The sequence below is a fragment of the Caretta caretta genome, chromosome 6 (genome assembly GCF_965140235.1).
Source record: "Caretta caretta isolate rCarCar2 chromosome 6, rCarCar1.hap1, whole genome shotgun sequence".
NCBI lineage: Eukaryota > Metazoa > Chordata > Testudines > Cheloniidae > Caretta > Caretta caretta.
The window spans coordinates 55,402,361-55,419,774 of NC_134211.1; the positions used below are offsets into that span (position 1 = coordinate 55,402,361).

Consider the following 17,414-nt stretch of genomic DNA (forward strand, 5'->3'; position numbering starts at 1 on the left):
GCTTGCTGCCTTTCTCAACTGTGTCAGGGAGATCTCGGGGACCAGTGCTGTTCCACGGACCAGTCATAGAGAAACACTGTGCTAATAGTTTACATATTATAGTCTCTTGTATGGATTGTATATGGACAGTTACAGTCTGGGAGAGTGTGTAATTTCATGGGCAAACTAATGATAAAAGGGTAAGGAAGGTGTAATTTGATTGGTAAAAATCTGTAGAATCATAATTTCAGTGGTGTGCCCCTGTGTGGCACAGCAAAGGAGACTCACTCCCCCCACTTCCCTCTTCTTCCCCCTCCTCCATACCCTAGCTTCCAGCTCTAGGTCCTCTGGTTGGTGGAAATTTTGATGATACAGTGTTGTCAGAAAGGGTCAAGTTGGGTATCATTCAAAACCTTTTCTCTTACGAACACAAGGTACCAAACATGACAACTCTTGAACAATTATGTAGATACATAAGAATTTTTTTAAAAATCGGCTTTGTTTAATTGTACTTTAACACAGGCATGTCAAACATGCAGCCCTCACAAAGTTAAATTGTGACCCTTGACGGACTGTACTGTTACCAGTTAATGCTCAGAACAAGATATCTAACTAATTTTTTACTGTTACAGATTATTATAAATGGAAGAAATGCTTCAAGTTATTTGCCATAATCGGCAAAAAGGAAGCAGTTCAGTGGTACTGATGATCAGCTTTGTTTATTCTGTCCAAAGAGTTGTCATGAGGAATGGTTAAGACATCAACATCCAGCAAGAAATTCCTGGAATCCATCTGCAAATGGTGTGTGCATAGTTACATAACATACGTTACATAATGTAATTACATGTCGTCTTTGAAAAGCATACTGACATGTTTGAAGACATTTCCCAGAAAACACAGGATGTGCAAGACCAGTTCCACACATCCAGCATGCATTCCACTCTGTGACCTATTGCACATGATGGAGAGCTGCAATATGGAAAGCTGGACATGCACAAGTCCATGGGGCCAGATACAATGCATCCGAGGGTGCTGAGGGAGTTGGCTGAAGTGATTGCAGAGCCATTGGCCATCATCTTTGAAAACTTGTGGCGATTGGGGGAGGTACCAGACAATTGGAAAAAGGCAAATATAGTGCCCATCTTTTAAAAAGGGAAGAAGGAGAATCCGGGGAATTACAGACAGGTCAGCCTCACCTCAGTTCCTGGAAAAATCATGGAGCAGGTCCTCAAGGAATCCATTTTGAAGCACTTGGAGGTGAGGAAGGTGATCAGGAACAGTCAACATGGATTCACCAAGGGCAAGTCATGCCTGACCAATCTGATTGCCTTCTGTGATGAGATAACTGGCTCTGCGGATATGGGGAAAGCGGTGGACATGATATACATTGACTTTAGCAAAGCTTTTGATATGGTCTCCCACAGTATTCTTGCTAGCAAGTTAAAGTAGTATGGATTGGATGAATGATAAGATGGATAGAAAGTTGTCTAGCTTGTTGGGCTCAACGGGTAGTGATTAACGGCTTGATGTCTAGTTGGCAGCCGGTATCAAGCAGAGTGCCCCAGGGGTCGGTTCTGGGGCTGGTTTTGTTCAACATTGTCATTAATGATCTGGATGATGGGATGGTCTGCACCCTCAGTAAATTTGTGGATTACACTAAGCTGTGGGGAGAGGTAGATATGCTGGAGGGTAGAGATAGGGTCCAGAGTGACCTAGACAAATTGAAGGATTGGGCCAAAAGAACTCTGAGGTTCAACAAGGACAAGCGCAGAGTCCTGCACTTAGGACGGAAGAATCCCATGCGTTGCTACAGGCTGGGGGCCGACTGGCTAAGTGGCAGCTCTACAGAAAAGGACCTGGGGATTGCAGTGGACAAGAAGCTGGATATGAGTTAACATTGTGCCCTTGTCGCCAAGAAGGCGAATGGCATATTGGGCTGCATTAGTAGAAGCATTGCTAGCAGATCAAGGAAGTGATTATTCTGCTCTATTTGGCACTGGTGAGGCTACATCTGGAGTATTGCATCCAGTTTGGGCCCCCCACTATAGAAAGGATGTGGACAAATTGGAGGGATCCAGCAGAGGGCAACAAAAATGATTCGGGGGCTGGGGCACATGATTTATGAGAGGCTGAGGGAACTGGGCTTATTTAATCTGCAGAAGAGAAGAGTGAGGGGGGATTTGATAGCATCCTTCAACTACCTGAAGGGAGGTTTCCAAGAGGTTCCGAAGAGGATGGAGCTAGGCTCTTCTCAGTGGTGGCAGATGACAGAACAAGGAGCAATGTTTTCAAGTTGCAGTGGGGTAGGTCTAGGTTGGATATTAGTAAAAACTGTTTCACTAGGAGGGTGGTGAAGCCCTGGAATAGATTACCTAGGGAGGTGGTGGAATCTCCATCCACAGAGGTTTTTAAGGCCAGGCTTGACAAAGCCCTGGCTGGAATGATTTAGTTGGCGTTGATCCTGCTTTGAGCAGGGGGTTGGAGTAGATGACCTCCTGAGGTCTCTTCCAACCCTAATCTTCTATGATTCTATGAATATCCCAGAATGGATCAAGCAATTCAGTGAGGTTGAATCAGTGACAAAGCAAACTTTTTGGGATGGTGCGTGAAGATGGTTGAGTCTTTGCTGTTCTTTATTTGATTTGTCAGGACTGCTAATTGGAATTTGCATCTTGCCGCATTGGAAGCAGAAAAAAGTATTTCACAAACTATTTTACAGTGACTGTCTGGTACCTCACTGAAATAAGAGGCATAGGAAAGTTTGATCCTGACATATGGGAGAAATTTCCAAAAGGAAATTGGGTTTTGAAAGGTCACAAGTCTCTGCTGTGCATTTGGTTTAGATGAAGCCCTAGAACATGAAAACAGAGCAATGAAAGTCATTGGCATTGGGGAGGGAGGTTGGTGGACATAACACAGCATCCAAATGCTCTTTCCTGGGTTTTCCTGACAACCCCAAAACTCCATTGAATTTTGAATGAAATATTAATCATGGCTGGGATGACTTGCCTGGAAATAACCAAGCATTATCTAGTTTCATTAGGTGGTGATAAATGCCAAGTAGGAGCAATTTTAAAGATAGAGAATGAGTTTACGTGCACTGACAATCCATTTGTATATGATGAACCAGGGCTCATTAATATCATTATGAAAGCAGTCTTCAGTGATGAGATAGCTAAAGATGTCAGTCAAATGGATACTTTAGGTCATGACTCGTATGGAGCCTTCAAACCCCAAAGAATTATCCAAGGCATAATCCATCTATGGGCTCCAGTCAAGAAGAACAGACTAAAGCTGTTCTCAAATGCAAAAGAATAAAGTCAAAGTACATGGTGGCAGGTGCTGTTACAGAGCTAACTGCAGGCAGATCATTGTTTGTGTGTCTCCTGGTCATTGTCCAGATCTCTGCATGATATTGCTCTGTGAGAGACTTTGGGAGAAAATACGAGTTCTCCATGGTACCACGATTGATGTTTGAATGCGATGGAACAATGCATATGTACCAGGTAAAAAGCATCTTGTGTGGTCTTCCTAAGCCAGGACCTAGTGGACAATGTGACTGGTACCTTATGCCACAGATGCCTTTTGAGCAGCAATCATAGCTGGTATGGCTGAGATACAAGCTCTCAACAAACCATAAACTATTAATACCTGCCGAGATTTGGCTGAAAACTTCATTATGAGGCTACAGAGAAATTGGTGGACTGATGACAAAGTCCACCTGAGGATTGATACATATGCAGAAGACTCAGGTAAAAATATTAACAGAAAGAAGAGATTCCATGGTATAGCATTGTACTAGTATTGTCCAGTACAAAATCATTGACTCCTCAGACATCTCCAATGTCACAATGAAGAAGCTGTTGTCTTATACTTGCACAAAAGATGAGTTAACTTCATACCTTGCAGGAAAAATGCTCCAGCATGCAAAGAAATGCTCTGAAAATTTTGTTGCATGCTATAATGAAGCTGTTGTCTTGCACTGCTCAGTGGAGTTTCTTCATAGTTCCCATGAGCAGGCTTGACAGAATCTTTGTATATCCCTCAGAGGTGTGTTCCTAACACTCGGACTATTAAAAGCCACCCCACTGCTGGATTTCCATGCCCTTTCAGGATGTGATGCTACTGGAAGGCTGCCTGTAGAAAGACCAATTTATTTTACTGGAATGCATTTGATTCAGTCTCTGAAGGCTCTTCTTGCTCTGAAGATGAGATGGTCACTGATGAGGTCAAAAATGCAGGGGGAGGCTTTCATATGCTGAGTTTACCATCTGAAGACAAACATTATGACACTTGTAGAGCTGTGCTGGTGGATGTCTCCCAAGAAGCAGATAAATGGAGAAAAATTGCTTCTGATAAGAGGTGCATTTATACGTGGGCAAGAGGGCAAATTATCAAGCAATGGAGTGGCTGTGAGATAATAGAGTGCATCCAAAACTACCCTTCCTTATCATGCATGGGTGGGTTTTGGAGGATAGACTGATCTCCCCAGTTGTGTGAAATACCGCGCACTTCTGAATCAACCCTTTAGCTAATCAAATGTTTGTGTACAAAGACCAGATGCTCATCACCCTGCAAATGTCTGGCCAGCAACCTGCCTTGTACAGAGATGCGTGAGTGCAGCTTGCATGAGGATCAGTGTGACAATGTGTCTGTTGGTGCCCTACATGGAGAGAACACTTACGATGACTTTGATGAATAAATGTTTTCAAGGCTAACTTCCCTAGGATGACCAAAGATCAATGTCTCTTAAGTAAGCCGTGCATCCTTGTGTTAAAGTAATATTAATATTTTTTTATTTTTAAACACTTTCTCAAATACCTGTCTAAATAATTGTTCTAAGTATGTTGTGTTTGTGGGAGAAAGGACTTTTTAATGATACTCGATTTGACCTATTTCTGACAACTTTGTATTATCCAAATTTCCACCAACTGGAGGACCTGGAGCTGAGAGCATGGGGTCCAGTGAGTCATGTCTCTCTCTCCTCCTTCCCCCTTCCCCCCGCCACACCACGGAGGGTGACACCATTGACATTATGATTCTTTAGATTTGTATGAATCGAATGACACTGCACTTACTATTCTGTCATTAACTTGCCCACAGAATGAGATTTTCCTACATTATGCTCCCAAACTATAAGCTGTTCCTCTGGTTCGACCCAATGGTCTTGCTGCTTCATCTCACTCCAGAGCATTTGAACCATAAACTACATTCTAGTGGCAGACACTTCTTTCTTTGTTCTCTTAAAATAAAGGAGATGTACAACGTCCTACACCACAGGGGACTATTTCAGTAGTCTCTTCAGAAACTTACATTTTTACTAGCTTTTTGTAACTTTGTCCCAGACCTGTGTATGAGAAATCCAAGAAAAAGTTATCTTAACTGTAGGAGAATTTAAAATTCTTTTGCAAGTTCTCTAGCTTCATCCTGCTGATTACACACTAAGGAGCTGGGTAAATGCTTTAAATTCCAGAGCAGCACTTGTCTTGAAAGCTAGGAGAATGAGTTCTAGCCCAGCAGCAGTCTCCCCATATTTAATATGACTGTTTGTCTTTCTAGATGCAGAATTCTAGTATTAGAAGCAATATGGCCACAGCAACATAAACCTTGTACATTTTAACATTTGTGTGCACCATAGTTTAACTTTTACGCTAACATTCCCTACTGTTTAGATTTTAAGTGGAAGGTTTTCTAAACGTTGAGAATGATTTCCCTGAACAAACTAGGGCCCTTTCCTAAGCAATGCTCCTGGACAACTGCTCCATGTCAATGGTAAGTATATATCTTCCAGGTTTGAAGTGGGGAGGAAATACAACTTCAAATGATAATTAAGGGGGAGAACTGGATATTTCTGGTGAATAACCACTGGAGAGTCATTAAAGTGGTCGTTAATCTTCATGCTGGCACCATTCTTAATGAATAGGAGCATTAAATGTAGTGCCTATTTTAAAACATAAAACAAAGGTAACTTGCTTATTACATAGTTGCATATTCCAGTTGTGTGTTTTTTCTGAAACAACTGGTGTAGGAGCTGCAATTTCCCTGGATTTAAAAATCAAGTGGCATGGGTCTGAAGTTCGGTATCTTCGCAGTGGAATGTTGAATTGGTGGTAGAGTATGAGAAGAGACATGCTGATTACGTACTTCAAGAGACTGTATTGGTGTTTACATTCACTCCAATCTGCAGTGACAATTTTTGTGCATCAGAAGGTGATGACTGGCTTGACAATAAATGAATAAATGCCCTCTAATGAATTGTAATGCTAAGGGAATCAGGATGTTGGGGAAGTGTGTGCGTGTGTGTACATAAGCCCAGTGATGGTAGTGTTGAGAGATTTCCAAATACATGAGAAACTGTCAGTGCACAGGCAATGAAGCAGTCATTAGTGGCGTAAGTGTACCCTCCTTTACCAAAACATATAAAACTTGAAAAATTGGAATCTTTCTGCAGCAAGAAGGCTGTCCTGAACACTTCCTTAATGGAAATACTGGGAATTGTCCATACTACCTGAAATGAATAATGTTTCATTTAATGTGTTAGCAGTTTGTATACAGGCAGTTGCCAGTGCCTGGCCACTTGGCCTGAAGTTACCAACATTTAGAGAAGAAGGCAAGAGCAGTAGAATTCTCAAGAACTGTAGTTTTTCTTGCAGTAGTGGCATCCCAGTGGAAACCAGCAGTTTATTCATAAAAATCACTATCTAACTGAAAAATCACAAGTGCTCTCAGTAACCACCAATAGGGGTGACACTGCAAGGATGGTGAGGGCTTTCTGTAAATCATGACACATTTTTGGTATCCAATTGCCTCTTTATCAGTAACTTTTTTGGCATTCTTTTCTCCAAGATCTGATGTCTTGTCCCCACTGCATTCTAATCCATAGATACTAGATCTTTTGCAGGTTTTAAAGTTCTTAAAAACAAAATGCCCTGTTCCTCAACTGGGTATCTATAGATAGCCAGTTGCTAATGCTGAATTGCTGTTTGATTTCCATACTGGGTGCCTGTATCCTGTCCCTAATCTTGTGCCATAACTGTCACTGGTTTTACAGTTTCTTAATTTGTGTAATTTAAGCACTGAATAGATACAGTTGCATGTTTTTCAGGACTGGATTTGTAATATCACTGTTAACCAGCAGTGATGTAACATTCACTATGTAATGTATCTGACTGTCTTTAGTCACCCCATCTCACTTCTGAACAGTAATGAATAAGAAAGGCTTGATCATTTTAATATTAAGGAAAGAATTACTGTTTGTACTAATGCTGCACATACAGGGGCATGGGAGAGTTAATTATACATTCCTGAACATAAGATTCTTCTTCGTGCATATTCCTCCTGGGGTTAGAGTTTGTCTTAGTATAGTTAGTATAATTTCATTTCTCCCTGCAGACAGACTGTGCAAAGAGTCCCAGGGTTTAAAAACCTCTCCCAGCCCCACTCCTTGTCTGTGAGTGACAAGTACCAATGTTGCTTTTATTGTCTGGGGGAGGCACGTATCTCAGCTAAGTTCAGCATTTTCTGCTAGTTTGCCCCATGAACCCACTAAGCACAAGAGCTCTGACTGAGGAAACATCTTATGGAGAAAGCTATGAGACCTCAGTCGGACCCAGCCAGGGAGACCCCTCTACCGTAAATTGGCCTCTACCAGCGAGCAGTGCCACTCCAAGCACAAGCTCAGGAGCCAAGCCAGAGCTGCTTAAACCCAAGGAGTCAGCAATCCGTGCTTCTCATGAAGGTTAGGGCCACTGTCATAAGCATAAGGACTAATCTCCTTCCAGGTCTGTTTCAAAAAGGAGGGATCCCCCCTGACTCCATCCGAGTTGGGTGAGTCCTCACATGCAGGTCCTAAGGACTTAATGGCCTACTTTAAACCCTCCTATCATGAGGGCAAGGTATGAAGGAGAAAGTATCTGCCAATACTGACGTCAGCTCCAATTCATAAGCCTAAAGATCAGTATCTACTAACACCATCTAAGAGCTCACTGTCAGACTCTTCAACGGTACTCACCAATCAAGATAATACTTAGTCCTGCCATGAGTGCAGGGGACTGAACTAGATGACCTCTCAAGGTCCATTCCAGGCTTAGAATCATAGAATTGTATCTCCATAAAGACCTGTTCACGATGACTGCCAATGCACCATACCCTTGGTACTGACTACTAGAATGCGCAGAACTTTGGGATTAACTGAAACCTACACCTCACCAGCATATATCTTCACCCTTCCTTATCCTCAGTCATTTCTTCTTTGGGGTCCAGAGACATTTTGACACCAAATGAATCTACCTTGAAACTACCTGTTCCCCTCGTTGGTTCAGAGGCAGGAACTTTTGCCCACTGACTGCTGTGCTGGTCGAGCAGAAACTGGCCTTTTCTTTGAAGGAGTTGGAGGATCCAGATGATTCTTCACTCCCCCATAAGGAGATGAGTTTGGACAGAGACTCAAGGAAATCTGGAGTCCATGTGCCACACAGATATGACTGCCATGTGACCTGATGTTGTGAGCTCCCCCTCAACCAGTCAAGCCTTAATATTGGCCCTACTTGCACCCATAGTATTCCTACATTAGATATTCCAGATCCATCCATGAGTCCTACGGTACCTCTTCTACAGAGTATGAGGGAGAGGAGATTGATCCAGAGATACTGATGGGTGTTTCATCATCCTTATCAGATAGGGCAATTCCCCATCTTCACCTTCCCTGCCTGACAACCACAGGCAATATCAGAGTGGTGAATGGCCTCCAGAGTCCACTAAAGGAGAGGACCAGGATTCTAAGCATCATCTCCTGAAGATTTTGCAACGTTCTGATCCCAACAGGGTGGCACTTCCAGTAAATGAGGCCATCATGTAACTAGCTAGGGTAGTCTGGTACACTCTGGCCTCTTATGCCCGCACCCCAAAAAGGGCTGATAGGTGTGATTTTTGTACCAGCCAGAGAAGCAGAGTTTCTTTTCTCACACCCAGCGCCCAACTCGTTAGTGGTGCAAACAGCCACTGAAAGGTCTAGGTTTACAGCATCCCAAGGCAACAATGACTTGACCTCCTAGAGAGGAAGGCATTTTCTTCTACAAGTCTTCAGTTCTGTATAGCTAACTAGCAAGTTTTGTTAGCAAAATAGGATTTCAACAATTACTTGAAAATTTTTGACTTCAAGGGCAAACTCCATCAAGAGGACAGGGCCCATTTCCAGGCTCTCACTGAGGAAGGCAAACTGGTGGCCAGAGCGGATGCCGCTGACATTGTTTCGAGGGATAGCCACAGGAGTGGTCATGAGGCATGAATCTTGGCTGCACATCGTGGGGTTCCCCAGGAAGGCTCAACATACCATAGAGGACTTGCCTTTCGATGGGTCTAATTTATTTAACAAGAAGACTGATGTCTCCAGGCTCATTGAAGGACTCTAGGACAGCCTTCCACTACGTGGACACTTACAGCCTGGCCTCGAAGAGGAAACACCCATAAACAGATGTATTAGCCAAGACCACCTCCCCAACTGTTCTACCACCAGTGCTCATTTGAACGACCATGCAAATACTAGAGGGTACAAAGGCGTAGCTATACAGTTTTTTACCATATCTGTAACTACTTAACCCCTGGATGGTGGATTGGGTTATTTTTGATGGTGCAATTGAGCACTGCTTAACCCTATTGGTGCCATCCACTACTGGCCCCCAATTCCCCAATCTTTGGTGGCTGATTCACCCTCTTTTCCCACAATTTGGAGGGTCATCACAACAGACAAAATAGGTACTAGTAATCATCCACTGCAGCTACTCTGTAGAGTTCCTTCCCCACACTCACAGCTTCTTTCTAGCCCCTTCTCAGGGACCACTCTCACGAGCAGATTCTCTGTCCGGAGGCAGATTCTCTCATGCAGTGAATGCTGTAGAATAAGTGCCACATCAGTAACAAGGAAATTGTTCATATTTCATAGTCTCCAAGAAAAATAGAGGATGGAGACTCATTCTTGACCTTCAGCAATTAAACGTTTTTGTTCACAAATCAGAATTCCAAATTGTTATGCTGGCATCAATAATCTCCTCCATAAAGGAGGGAATGCTGTTCACAGCTCTTGGCATGAAAGACACCTACTTTCATATGAAGATTCATCCATTCCACAGAAAGTTCCTGAGGTTTCTGATGGGACAAGAACATCACTGTTCAGAATACTCCCAGTTAGATGAGCAACAGCACCCAGGGTCTTCATGAAGGTCGTCTCAATGGTGGCAAGCCAAATGAGACATCACAACTACAGTCTTTCCGTATCTAGTTGACTGGCTCATAATGGGTTACTCTATTCAGGAGGTACATTCAATGGCTGTTGTTCCGGCAGCCTTGAGACTCTTCGTCAACAAAGAAAAGTCCACTTTTCCTACTAGAACTATAGACTTTATAGGAGTGACCCTAGATTCAATCTCAGCATGGGCCTTTCTCCTATGGAAATATTCCAAGCCATGAACAATGTGATAAGAAAGTTACTTTTCAGACCATGAATCTTTGTCAAGGGCTGCCTTTCCCTGATCTCCTCCATGGCATCATGCACTTATGTAACACCGTTTGCCAGTCTTCATGTACATTGCCTACAGGCCTGGCTGTGGTCCATCTACTGTCCAGACAGAGACCACATAAACACAAGAGTAAGAATTCCCACCAAAGTCACATATTCTCTTGTCTGCTGGTTGAACCTGGAACAAGTACATGTGAGAGTTCCTTTCATCCCACCCACACCTGATGTGACCTTGTCCGACATAAGACTTATTGGCTGGGAATCCCACCTGGAGAACTACACCCCCCCACACACCCCCCACAATGTGCATGGACTTCTCATGAGTCCAGGATGCATATCAACCTACTGGAACTTAGAGCAGTCCGTCTAGTCTGTAATGCATTCCTTCCACTTATTTCATCTCACCATGTCCAAATAGTATCAGAAAACATGACACTCACATAAACAAGGTGGAGCAAAATCTCTTCCTCTCTGCCTAGAAGAAGTCAATTTATGAAATTGATGTGTCAAATCACATAACTCTCTTAGCTACATATCTATCAGGTGCACGGGATTGTTTAATGAATATTCTCAGCCGGCACTTCTCCTATTCATGAAGGATAAGTCCATCAATGGCTATTAGTTAGGATGAGCAGAGGTGGTGTCCCTAGCCCATGTTTGCCAGAAGCTGGGAATGGGTGACAGGGGATGGATCACTTGATTGCCAGTTCTGTTCATTCATTCTGAAACACCTGGCATTGGCCACTGTCCGAAGACAGGATACTGGACTAGATTGACTTTTGGTCTCACCCAGTATGGCCATTCTTATGGTCTTAAGTGGGAGATAACACAATTCAATCCTCAACAAGATCCTCACACAGAGAGGAACACCATCCTGGAATCTGTTTGGATCCCAAACAAGAAGTTTATTCTGTGCTGCTCTAGGGCAGCTCTGAACTGCAATTCCAGGGGCAAATGCTTTTCTGTTATTCTGGACAGATCATCTCAGATATGCTTTTACTCCCATCTGTCCACTACCACAAGTTCTGTGGAAGATTCGCTCTGTCACAGCTTGGCATTTTCGTAGCACCCAACTGATGACACAGACAGTTCTGGTTTCTGGACCTTCTGCAAATGTTAACTCCTCCTCCCATCAGCATCTGACCCTTCCAGTATCTACTAGCTCAGGAGAATGGCAAGATCTGACATCCCAACCCAGGCTTCCTTCACATCATGGTCTGGTGTTTGGATGAGCATCAGATCTTAGAACATTCATGCTCAGAAGCCATTCAGTCTATTCAAACTATCTTCTGTCCTAGAAAACGTCAGGGTTTTCCATTAGTTCCCTGCAGGCCCATCTAGCAGCAGTCAGTGCCTTCCATCCCCCCAGTAGAGAGACGCTCTATTTTTACTCATCTAGCAATAACTCTATTCTAGGTAGGACTTTCAGGAACCTTCCCACCGGTGGTGAAACCTGAACCACAGTGGGACCTCAACCTCATACTGTAAGTACTAACCACACCGTTACTTGAAGAACTGGCTCCATATTCTATGTCCCGTCTTTACGTGAATGTCGCCTTTTTAGTTGCCATTACATCGATCAGAACGATCAGTGAAATGGGAGCACTCCTGGTAGACCTACTGTACACCATTTTTCATAAGGAGGTCTCCCTTCACTTTCACCTGAAATTCATCCCTAAAGTAATTTGAATTTACCAGTATTCTTCCCAAAAACCTCATGCTTCCTGGTAGGAGAGTAGACTTCACTCTTTCAACATCAGAAAAGGTCTGGTATTATACCTGCAAAGGACAACATGGATTAGAAAATCACCAAGGCAGTTTTTTGCTACAGTGGAATGATGGCAAGGCTAGGCATTATCTGCTCAGAGACTAAGTATCTTTGGCTGCATCATTTTGTCATCAAGTGGTGTGTATTTCTCTCCCACATGGGGTGAGAGTTCATTCCACTAGAACACAAACAACCTTAATAGCATCTCTTCGATTAATACCTTAGTAGATATCTGGAGCTCCATTCATCTGTTCACAAAGCATCATGTATTAGTTCAAGCTGCCTCCTGCAGATGCAGCTGTTGGGACTGCAGTTCTATAGGCATCTATACCAATTGCATCCTTCCACCCCCTCCTGTTTAAATATTGCTTGTCAATCACTCATGTTGAATACACACAGGGACCAGCACTCAAAGTAAGAGAGGTTACTTACCTGTAACTGGATGTTCTTCAAAATGTGTGGTCCCCATATGTATTCCACTATCCACTCTCCTTCCCCTCTCTTTGGATCCTTCTGATTAGCAGTAGGAGAGGAACTTGAGGAATTGGTCACTGTACGTACCCTTGTTTCAGAGTACAAGAAGAACAACTGCTGAGGTGTGGACCAACTGACACTACTTGCTAGAAATTGCGGATCTCAGGTGCATGATGCACGTGCATAACCAAATGTGGAATACAGATAGGGGCAAGGCATCTTGAAGAACCTCCATAAGTTACAGGGAACTTCCATGTTTCCCATGTGTGCAATATACAAAACTGACTGAAGGCATTTCACACCACAGATTTCAGTTAAGTCTAAGGCCTGATGTCATTATTTACTTGGGGGGGATGAAGGTTAACGTATTGGCCCCCACTTCCAAAGCAATTAATTCAATTTACACTGAGCTAGGAGGGTGGTATCTCCAGTTTGTGGAAGGGTTTCCTGTATTGATATTTTCTGTGGGAATGGATGAAGAAATGAGTCTGTGATTAGAGAGGAGGTTAACTGCTCCAGAATGAAATATTAGTACAGCATATACTTAAGACTCTGCGGCTTGGGCTCTGGGAGGGTGTTCTAAAAGATGGCTAATCATGTTTCTGACAACATACAGCCACTGAGCAAAAGACTCAGCTGGAGGGCTTTGGACAGAACGAACATCACAGGTGCCAGGTCTGTACGTCTTTGGATCCAGCCTCTTTGCTGCTGCCATCTTGAGTTCCTTTCTTTGAGTGGTAAAGGCCATGGTTCCTACCCACCCTAGGGATCACGTGACATCAGATAGAAACTGCTCATGCCATGCAATAGAAGAGTCTACTTTGGCTTTATAAGAACTTGTGTAACTGAAACTTAGCTGTTCCATTTTGTGACTGTTGGCTTTTTCTTCCCTCTTTGTAGGGACGTTTTTTGTTTAGAGCAGAATATAGCTCAAACTCACCATAAGAGTATGAGAGAGCTAACGCAGTGGTAAGATTGTATGCTGTTTGGGTCAGGGTTTATCTTTTTGCTGTGTGTTTGTACAGCACCTAGAGGTATGTCTAGAGATAGCTATGCAGGCATAATTCAGTAATACAGACACAATCTGTGCCAACAAAAGGGTTTTTTCCATCGATGTAATAACACCACTTCCCTGAATGATGGTAGCGATGCTGGCCAGAAGCATTCTTAGTAACTTTAAAGTATAGACAAGGTCTAGCACAATTGGGTCCTGGTCCGTGGCTGGTGCTCACAGGTGCTACAATAATACAAATAATACTTCAAAATTAATATTAAGATATGAAGTTTTTAAAAAAATTGTTATAGAAGCACAAAGGTGTCTTGAAATGGAGTTGTTCTACACTTTCACAATTTATCTACACAGATTCATCACCACTGCCACTACCCTGCAAAAGTCATTTTTGTAAAACTCAAAATAAATTGGATCCAGTGGGAAGCATTGTTTTGGGGCGATTTTATATTGCTCCTCCAGAAATCTTGTTGGAACACAAGAATGCTATACAATATAAGGGGCGTGAAGATCATTGGCAGTTGCTATTTCTTGGCGTTGGTATAAATGACTGATCAGATATTGAACTGATACTATTGGGGATGGTATCTTGAACTTGTCACAGGCATGAACGCTGACCAAACGTCTTTTCTAGCTCTAATTACTAAAATGCATTATATCTGGTATTTTGGCCAATAGTTATTCATTGATGAGTTAAACTCTACTATAATACTCAATTTTTTAAAAAAGGCTGATCACTATCTCTTGAAATACAGTTTGGCGCTTGTTTTCCTTAAAACTTTTCAGTAGGACTGTCATTCAATAAAATTAAAGTTAGAAGAGTGTGTGTGTGTGTGTGTAAGGACCAAGGAAAAGTCCTTAATTAAAAGCATGAATTATAATTATAGAGCTGTTTTTAAATAGCTTTGCAAAATATTTGGATAGCATAACCATGTATGTTTCCACCTCCTGTTACAATTGGAAATAAACAGACCCTCATACCAATCTCCCTAATCGGAGCCAATCCCTGCCAAAAGTACACAGAGACAAAAATCTGTCTAGAGCTTGATGTTTTTTCTAAAATTAGCACTCTAGGCTCTAAGGGGGATTTCTGAGGTAGTTGGGAAATTGAGTCAGATCTTGTGTTTGGAGATGGTGACCTATCAAAGTCATTGTTGAGGTAGTTTATCTCAGGGCATTGGGATAGCTTATTCATAGATTCCAAGGCCAGAGGATCCATTGTCATAATCTGGCCTGACCTCCTGTATAACACAGATCAGAGAATTTCACTGAAAATTCCTAGCATGTGTCTTTGAGAAAAACATCGAATCTTGATTCTAAAATTGCCAGTGATGGAGAATCCACCGCCATCCTTGATAATCTGTTTTACCCTCACGATTAAAAATTTACCCCTTATTTCCAGTCTGAATTCGCCTAGCTTCAACTTCCAGCCACTGGATCGCGCTGTACCTTAGTCTGCTAGATTGAAGAGCCCATTATTAAATATTTGTTCCCCATATCAGTACTTACACTGTAATCAAGTGACCCCTTAACCTTCTCTTTGTTAAGTTAAATAGATTGAGTCCTTTGAGTCCATCACTATATGGCATGTTTTCTAACCCTTTAATAATTCTTGTGGCTCTTCTCTGAACACACTCAAATTTATCAACATCCATTTTGAATTGTAAACTCCAGAACTGAACTCAGTGTTTCAGCAGAGGTCACACCAGCGCCAAGTACAGAGGTAAAATAACCTCTCTACTCCGACTTGAGATTCCCCTGTTTATGCAGTAGCCCTTTAGGCCACAGCATCGCATTTGGAACTCATGTTTAGCTGTTTATCCATTACAACCCTCAAGTCTTTTTCAAAGTCACTGCTTCCCAGGATAGAGTCCCCCATCCAGTTATCATAGCCTATATATAGATATAGATATATATAGATAGATAGATTTAGCTGTATTAAAACACGTAGTATTGGCTTGTGCCCAGTTTACCAAGTAATCCAGAATGAGTGATCTGTACTCTTCGATATTTACCACTCCCCCAATTACGTCATCTACAAACTTTATTAGTGATTATTTTGTTTTCTTCCAGATCATTGTTAAGAAGTTAAATATCATAGGGTCAAGAACTTATCCCTGCAAGACCTCACTAGAAATGCATCCATTCAATGTGATTTTCCATTTACAGTTACCTTTTGAGATGTAACAGTCAGCTTTTAATCCATTTAATGCACAAGGTTAATTTTATATTGTTCTAGCTCTTTAATCAAAATGTTGTCCAGTACAAGTCAGATGTCTTACAGAAGTTTAAGTATATTACATCAGCAGTATTACTGTCTCAATCAATCTTGCAATCTCATCAAAAAAGGAAATCAAGTTAATCTGACAGGATCTATTTTCCATAAACCCATGTTGATTGGTATTAATTATATCACTTTCCTTTTATTCTTTATTAATTGAGTCCCTCATCAGCTGTGCCATTGTTTTGCCAGGGATTGATGTCAGACTTACAGGTCTATAATTACTCAGATCATCCCCTTTATCCTTTTTAAATATTGGCACAACATTAGCTTTTTTCCAGAACTTCTGGAACTTCCCCAGTATTCCAAGTTTTATTGAAAATCAACATTAATGGTCCAGCACGTTCCTCAGCCAGCTCTTATAAAACTCTTGGAAGTAGGTTATTGGGATTTGCTGATTTAAATGCCTCCCTGTTAATAGCTGCTGTTTAACATCCTCCTGAGATATTAGTGGAATGGAAAAAGTGTGATCATATGATACGACAATAGCATCCTTATTCCTCAAATACAGAAAGCGATATTTATTTAACACTTCACATTTTCTATATTATTATTGACAATTCTACTATTTCCATCTAGTAATGGACCAATACCATTGCTAGGATTCCTTCCTATTGTCCTTAACTCTGCTGGCCATAGATTTCTCCTTGAGTCCCTTTGCTTCCCATTTCAACTTTCTGCAGTTCCTAGCTTCTGATTTTTATTCATTACTATCAACTTCCTTTCCCTTCCATTTGTTGTATATATATATTATCAATATTATCAATATCAATAATCAACAAAGCCTTCTTCCTCAATTGTGGCTTTTGGAGCATCTAATAAAGTGGTCTTACACAATTCCCAATTATCATTATTCCTATTCTTGATTAAATTCTTCCTCCCATCTTAATTGGCTGACAGTTATTTTCAGCTCTGTGAAATTGGCCCTTTTAAAGCACCAAGTATATATCTTGCTTGTCTGGACTGTAGTCTGTTTGCACCTTATAAAAGCTTGCATGACTATGGCCCCCATGTGGATATAGGTTATGTTCGTGGTGTGAAAAAGCTGTATTTCCAGCTGGATTGTGTTAAGAAAAATTTTCTTTGCTCGAATGGTCCTGAATATTTCCTATATGTAACTTGATCTCATTCTGTTGTTAAAGGAGCTGTAGTTTAAAAACAAAAGCCATGCATGCAAACTAGGACTACTCTGAACTTCATCACCAGAACAATAACCTATAACTTCTGTGCCTGTGTACATATATTGCATATAATATTCTCACATTCGTATTAGAAGACTTTGTTCAAACAATACTTGGCCTGGGTCAGGAGTGAAATCTGATTGACCTCTTTACCTCCATCTGGTTTCTAGTAGGAATTATTTTCTATTACACAGATGGCATAGTGTCCT

At 41.8% G+C, this 17,414-nt stretch overlaps 1 protein-coding gene across 4 annotated transcripts in view; it reads left to right on the plus strand.

Moving 5' to 3' along the window:
• HSD17B12 (hydroxysteroid 17-beta dehydrogenase 12) overlaps positions 1-17,414 on the plus strand; it is a 252,898-nt gene that overhangs the window by 203,501 nt on the left and 31,983 nt on the right. The window lies entirely within an intron of this gene.